Raw genomic sequence first — 6,804 nt, forward strand, 5'->3', positions numbered from 1 at the left:
AGCCTTTTATCAAACGGAATTGCAGTAAATCACGAGTGTCTAGCGAGAACGTAAACGAACGACGAAATATTTTCACAACGAAAACAATTATCAAGATCTACGTAGAACAGCTAGCATACTAAGCAGGCCTTACCGTGCGCCGAGGGGTCGCCACACACGCACGCATTCGTCTTGCCTGGTGGAGAACGTCGATTCGTCTGAAAAGACGGCCCGACCCCAGTCATCCGCCGTCCACGACGCATGTCCCATCGCAAAGCAGAGCTTCGCTTCCTTGTTTGAAGGAGATAGCAGGGGCTTCCGCGCTGCCATGGCGCTATGCAAGCCGGCGCTTGCCAGCCTCCGACGAATTGTCACGTCCGAAACGTCCAATTCCAGCTCCTCTCGGATTTCCCTGGCCGAAAGAAAGGGGTCCTCGACGACAGCGGCAATAATGTAACGGTCCTCATCCTCGGTCGTCGCTCTTGGGGGAGTCCCTCGTGGTGCGTCGTGGATCCGGCCTACATAACGGAAAGCTTGAACGATCCTGTTAACAGTCTTTAGAGGCCTTTCTACAAGGGCCCGATGGCCCGCTGCGAGTGCCCTTTCTGAGAGAGCTCGATGATCAATCACCTGTCCGACTCTGGAACTCTGGACATGACGAGGTGCAGCAATCGTTCTGACAGCAATGCAAAGGCGCCTAAATTTATCAAGCACACCGCATGCGGGGGAGGGGGCCTCGAATATTTTTTAATAAAATAAAAGAAACAAAAAAGGTATGATACTGTATCATGCATCAAAATATTCGCATGCTTGTCGCATGCCCGTGGGCTGATAAGTTCATCTACACGCATTTTAACCCCTGCGCTTCCATGTGACATGCTTCGCGTAGAAGACGACGCCCGTAGCAGACGACGCGCGAGCGCTCCGATGACGCGATGCGCGCGATGAGAGCATATTCTCTCAGCAGGCGCGATGCGCATGCGCTGGAACTTGCGCGCCGGGGCCGCGTATTTCCAAAACCTGGCCCTTCCAGATCTGCCGCGGAGCGGTGTGCTCTGATTGGCCAGATTACCGCCGCAAAAAATATTGACGGCGACGCACATACGGCGCCGGTCGCCGGCAGGAGCGTCTGCTACACTCCGGCGGATACTTTGGTGTTGTGGTGACTTGGTGGACACGCTGTTGTGTAGAATACGTGTTGTTTCGTCTGCCAGTGCATATCCATTGAGTTATTCCGCATATCACGCGCATAAAAGTCGGTAGCAGAAGTTTCGAGCATGCCGATGTCCACAGTTCGACTGCTCCAACCTCGGAAACCATAGAGAGTCGTTAACTCTGGTACCAAAAAAATGGAGCGAAAGCCATAACCCACCAGGGGCGCTTTTTCAACATCAAAGACTCATGAGAAGGGTTATTACGTAACCGATACGTAACCCGAGAGTCGCACTGCGAAATGCATCGAGAGACGTATGAATGGAACACGATCGCCCTGTGGCGACCGCTACTGGCCGAGCCAAATCATAACGGACTATATAAAAGAAATTGACCAGAATCACGTTTTCTTTCCCAGTTTCTCCGTGCCGGTGACCTGTTGCAGTGACCTCCGATGGTAAGTTAGGCCTAAATCTTTTTTTCCCGCTCTTTAGCGTTTTTTGGTTAAGCGTTTTCCCACGTAGCATCCAATGTCGTGCGAACATTCCCTGGGTGTTCTGAATGTTGAAGGAACGTTAAACACCATTCGGAACGTTCTAGGAACGTTCGTATGCGAACATTCCTTACAAGGTAAGCTGCTCAACATTCTAAAAACGTTTGTTGGCGAACATTCGTATGCACAATGTTCTCGGAACGTTCCCCTTTGAACATTCATATGCGCAACATTCTTAGAACGTTCGCTTCCGAACATTCCTAGGATATTCGCAGGTGAAGCCAACTTTACGGAGCTTTCAAACAACCTGTGTTTCGAAACACCATCCACTATATCGTAGGGTGTGTATTTTCCGGTTTTAACCGAAAAACACCGATAAACATCCGTCGGTAACGAAAATACAAAATCGGTTAAAACCGAAAAACACCGGTGGTTGGATATTTTCGCCCTGGTTAAAACCGAAAAACACCGGTCGTTGCACGTTTCCGACCTAGCGAAACCCTTTCCCCGTAGACGATCATCAAACGTGTTATCTCGTGGATCCTGCATTCTTCCAGTGGCGTCAGTCCGAAGCTCTCACACGCCTTTCCCCCATTGTGTCTCCCATGGCCCCCTTTTGTGGAAAAATTAACGCAGTGGAGGGTACGCTCTCACGTGCCCTTTCCCCATTGTGTCTGGCCAAGTAATGTCAGTGCAAGCCATGTATTCAGAGGTTGCTGTGGTTCTTGGAAGACACTGCCAACATCCGTGTCGTACAGGGCTACTGAACTTTCAGAACTGAGATGCGCTCCTTGTTATCTGTTCAGTTTCCATGGGCTTTTGGGGAAATGGAAAAAGGGTTTTGTTGTCGGGGGAGTTGTTCACTGTATATAAAAGGACCGTTCTATAAAAAAAATTGCAGACGTGTTTGAGAAGGCGCGTCCGTCCCGCGTCTGCGGGTTTTCTCAACGCGAGACTTGCTTCCCTTCGTCGTCACGCGGAGTAGAAGGCCACCAGGATGGGAAGTAAGCGGAAAGCTCAGGATGACTACGCTACAGATTTCATGGATGAATCGTCGTTCTGGTTCCGCGTGCCCATTGTTAATCCGTGCATAAACGTGGAGCTGCCAGAGGGATTTGTGCCTTATGAAAGTATCTATCGGCTGGTCCTCCGAGACGAGAGCTAGCTGAGTGACCTAGAATCAGAGTTTCTTTGTGACCGCCAGTATGCTGTGACTAGCACCGTTGATCCAGTGTTATTTTGGAAACTTCATTTACCTGACCGGCCACTACTGTCCCAAGCCTCGCTGGGCATTTTGGGATTTCCAGTGTCCAGCGCAAATGTGGAGCGTGCGTTTTCAAAATTGCGGGTTGTGAACCGCAAGGAACGTGCTGCCATGACGGATGCAAGCCTCTCGAAGTATGCTTGCATCTACTATAATAACCAAGTGTGAGAAATAGATGCTTCCTCGAGAACAAGTGTACGAAATATGTGAATAAAACTGGAACTCTCTGTCCGTGATCAATCGCATTCTTTTTCACCGATAATCACCGATTTTAGCCTCGTCGTGAGACGTTCCACCGAAATACACCGGTGTTTCGAAAATAAATAAACACCGAAAAACATCCGCCGATTTTTCTCATAAATAAACACCGGAAAGTACACACCCTAACTATATGCCACCTTGTGCTAAAAATATCCAAATTAAGTGGAGGTTTTGCAAACTTAGCATAAGGGATCAGTTTTATCTTGTACGAGTGTACCGAGGAATGTGAGATAAGGTGTAGGAGAAAAGCAATGGTCTTCAAAATTTGATAATGAGTTTTGCACTCACTGCGTATGTAGAGGGCCAGTTTTGAATAGACCCGATTTTTAGCATCTCGGAATTCAATACCTCGAAGAAGGTCCTGCTTGAGTGTGGGATGCCGTAGGTACCTGCGGGACACCGACGACCTCGGAGCGGCTCTCCGGATCTTCGAGACCTACGGGTCTCTCTCCGGAGCGAGGTTGAATGAGCAGAAGAGCGCGGTGCTGTGGGTTTACCGACTGCCTGACCCCTCTTCACCGATCCCGGCTAAAACTTCGGTCACGATCCTTGGTGTCACTTACCGCTCGTCAGGAGTCTCGGCGGACATGTGGACACGCCTGGCGCGCGACATCGGGGAGAAAGTGGACTCTGCTCGCACCTACGCCCTTCCCCTGGCCGAGCGCAGGTACCTAGCCTACTCTGTCTTCTGTGGACGCCTCTGGTATCTGGCGCAAACGGCGCGCCCGACCTCACGTTTCATCCGACCGGTGAAAAGCGCGCTCTACAGCTTCTTTTGGTCAGAGAAGACGGAGCGGTCACTCGGCCGGTTGTCTGCCTCCCGCGCGAGCGTGGAGGGTGGGGCTTTCCCTGTGTCGACATCGCACCCGCAGTACTCCAACTCAAGACCATGCTGAAGATATTGCGCGATGAGCACGGCCCAGCCCGATCCCTCGCGCTCTACTTCGTGGGGCACTCCCGCCGAGAACTGGGAGTCGAGTCGCCGAGCTCACCCGGCCCCTGTGCCGAAACCCCGCCGTCTGACTACCGAAGGGCAATACAGCTCTTCAAACGTCTCAAAGAGCGGGCACCCCAGCTGGACGTAGTGGAGACACCGACGGCTCGTCTCACAGAGGTCCTCCTGGAGCCGCAGATTTCGGCAACGCAGGTGGAGCTCGGAGACTCTTTCTCCTGGTCCCGCCTCACTTCTTCGTATCTCCCGGGGCATCTACGGGACTTCGAATGGCAGCACGGTTGGGGCGTCCTCCCCAGCGGAGACCGCTTGCTCCGCTGGGGCGTGTCGCGCACGGACGAGTGCCCTAACTGTGGGAATCGCGAAACGAATGTGCACGCGGTGAAGGAGTGCGTTGTGGCGCGGACGTTCTGGCGCGTCATCCGCACCAGCTTCCGCGGTTTGGGCGTAGGACTTTACCTGCTGCGCGGGAGATGCCCTCCGGGCGTCTTCGTCCGTCTCCTCCTCGCCGCGGCCGAGTACGTGCTGTGGAGGAACCGGTGCTGCGCGGTGAGACAGGCGCGTCGATCGCGTGCTCTTTGGCCCCTCCTGTGGCGGCTCCGGCGGGAGCTCGTGGGACACCTCGAGGAGCAACTGTTTTTCCTCGGAGAACAAGAGTTCCTCAGGCGCTGGTCCTGCCGGTACCTGAGCGTTCGCGACTCGCGGATTGAACTCCGCTTCAGGTACCTGGACAACCTCTAGGTCCCTGAGTTCAGAGCGGTGCCGTTGGGGGCGCGGGCGCGGGTGTGCGGCTCTGGGATGACGCTTCGGCCGCGTGAGTGATCGCGCGGACGGGGACACCTCGGGGTGTGCGCCTTCGAACTTGTGCGTGTGGCTCCGCGGCAAAGACCCGCCAACTGTACAGACACTGGTTCGCGCATATATGTGTACACAGTGTTCTTAACCTCTGCGCGTCTCTTACAAAATCCTGTCCACAGTGTTGCAAATAAATTTTCTAATTAGGTATCTGTTCTTATGCTCCGAGTGAGTAAACGGTTATGTATGCCGCACGTTTTGATAAGTAGGAGTAAACTGCCGTTATAGTACAGGCTGTGGCTAATGTGCTGGTAAAGCGGCTAGGTTGTGCTAGGCCTAGAAAAAATATATTTCGATTAAAAAATATTCGCTCTTTGAAGATTTATTATATGAATATATGTAGTACAGCTCAGTGGGGCTGTAACGTAAGTAAGCTATAATTGTGGAATCTTTGTAAACGTTCCTCAGAGAATGTTGCAGACGTTCTATGGATGTCTTGGGAACGTTCTTAAAACCTTGTTAGAATGGTGATTAAATGTTCTGTCGTGCTCAGAATGTTCTAAAAATATCAACTAGAGAACACTCCCCGAATGTAGCGATAAGTGCCTGCGCCACATTCCGACAACGTCGATAGAATGTTCTTACGTAAATTAGCAACATTCAGAGAATGTTGCAGAAGTTCTTTGGATGTACTGAGAACGTTCTTAGAACCTTGTTAGGATGTTTCAATGTTGATTGAATGACCTGGTAATGTTCTATGTCGTTCTCAGAACGGTCTAAGAATATCCCTTTGAAAACATTCCCCGAATGTAGCGATAAGAGCCTGCGCCACATTCTGACAACGTTGATAGAATGTTTTTACGTAAATCTTCAACATCCCAAGAATGTTGTCTATGTTATCTTGAACATTCCCGGAATGTTCTCAGAACGTTTTCATGCTACGTGGGTTTGCCCGTTATCGCGTGCCGTGCTACAAGTTCGATGTTCGGATTCTCGTACGCTGCGCGCACTGTCTTGTTTTCAACTCCGCAACGTCGGAGTCGTGAGCAGGAGCGTCTAAAAGCCTCCAAGCTTGCGTTATTTCGTAGGCTTTCTGAAATGAGCCAGCGCGAGGGGGCCGTACACCGGGCCGTCTGGAAAAATTAGGGCTTGCGATATCGTTTTGTAGTTTCGTAATATCGTTTGTAATTCGTGTGCTTGTGTGAGGTATCGGGACGACATTGTCGTGCTGACTTTGAACACGACGACGTTGGGAATGTTGGGGTGCGCAGTTTAATGCCGCGCGAAAAACGTTTTGCTCGCCGAACAGGTGAGCAACCGCAATAACGGCGGTTTTCATTTTTTAGAGCGCAGCTCTTAGGGGCCCGTTTCCGCCTTGAGCGGCGTCGCCGTCGCCGTCGCCGTCGCCGTCGGCGTCGGCGTAACCGCGCGGTGCATTATGGGTAAATTTCCCCGCCAAATCTAGCGGAAAAATTTCCCCGCTAGATTTAGCGGAAAAATTTCTCCGCTAAACCTAGCGTAAAAATTTTTCCCGCTAGATTTAGCGAGGAAATTTTTTCCGCTAGATTTAGCGGGGAAAGTTTTCCGCTAGATTTAGCGGGAAAATTGTTTCCGCTAGATTCGACGGGGAAATTTTTCCGCTAGATTTAGCGGGGAAATTTTTTCCGCTAGATTTAGCGGGGAAATTTTTTCCGCTAGATTTAGCGGGGAAATTTTTCCGCTAAATTTAGCGGAGAAATTTTTCCGCTTGATTTAGCGGGGAAATATTTCCGCTAGATTTAGCGGGGAATTTTTTCCGCTAAATCTAGCGGGAAAAATTTTTACGCTAGGTTTAGCGGAGAAATTTTTCCGCTAAATCTAGCGGGGAAATTTCCCCGTCGAATGTAGCGGAAAAAATTTTCCCGCTAA

At 51.0% G+C, this 6,804-nt stretch overlaps 1 pseudogene; it reads left to right on the plus strand.

Annotated features, from left to right (window-relative positions):
• The first annotated feature begins 315 nt into the window (after positions 1-315).
• LOC120847386 lies at positions 316-5,218 on the plus strand (annotated as a pseudogene).
• Positions 5,219-6,804: the final 1,586 nt, after the last annotated feature.

The sequence above is a fragment of the Ixodes scapularis genome, unplaced genomic scaffold (genome assembly GCF_016920785.2).
Source record: "Ixodes scapularis isolate PalLabHiFi unplaced genomic scaffold, ASM1692078v2 PGA_scaffold11__112_contigs__length_91849675, whole genome shotgun sequence".
Lineage (NCBI taxonomy): Eukaryota > Metazoa > Arthropoda > Arachnida > Ixodida > Ixodidae > Ixodes > Ixodes scapularis.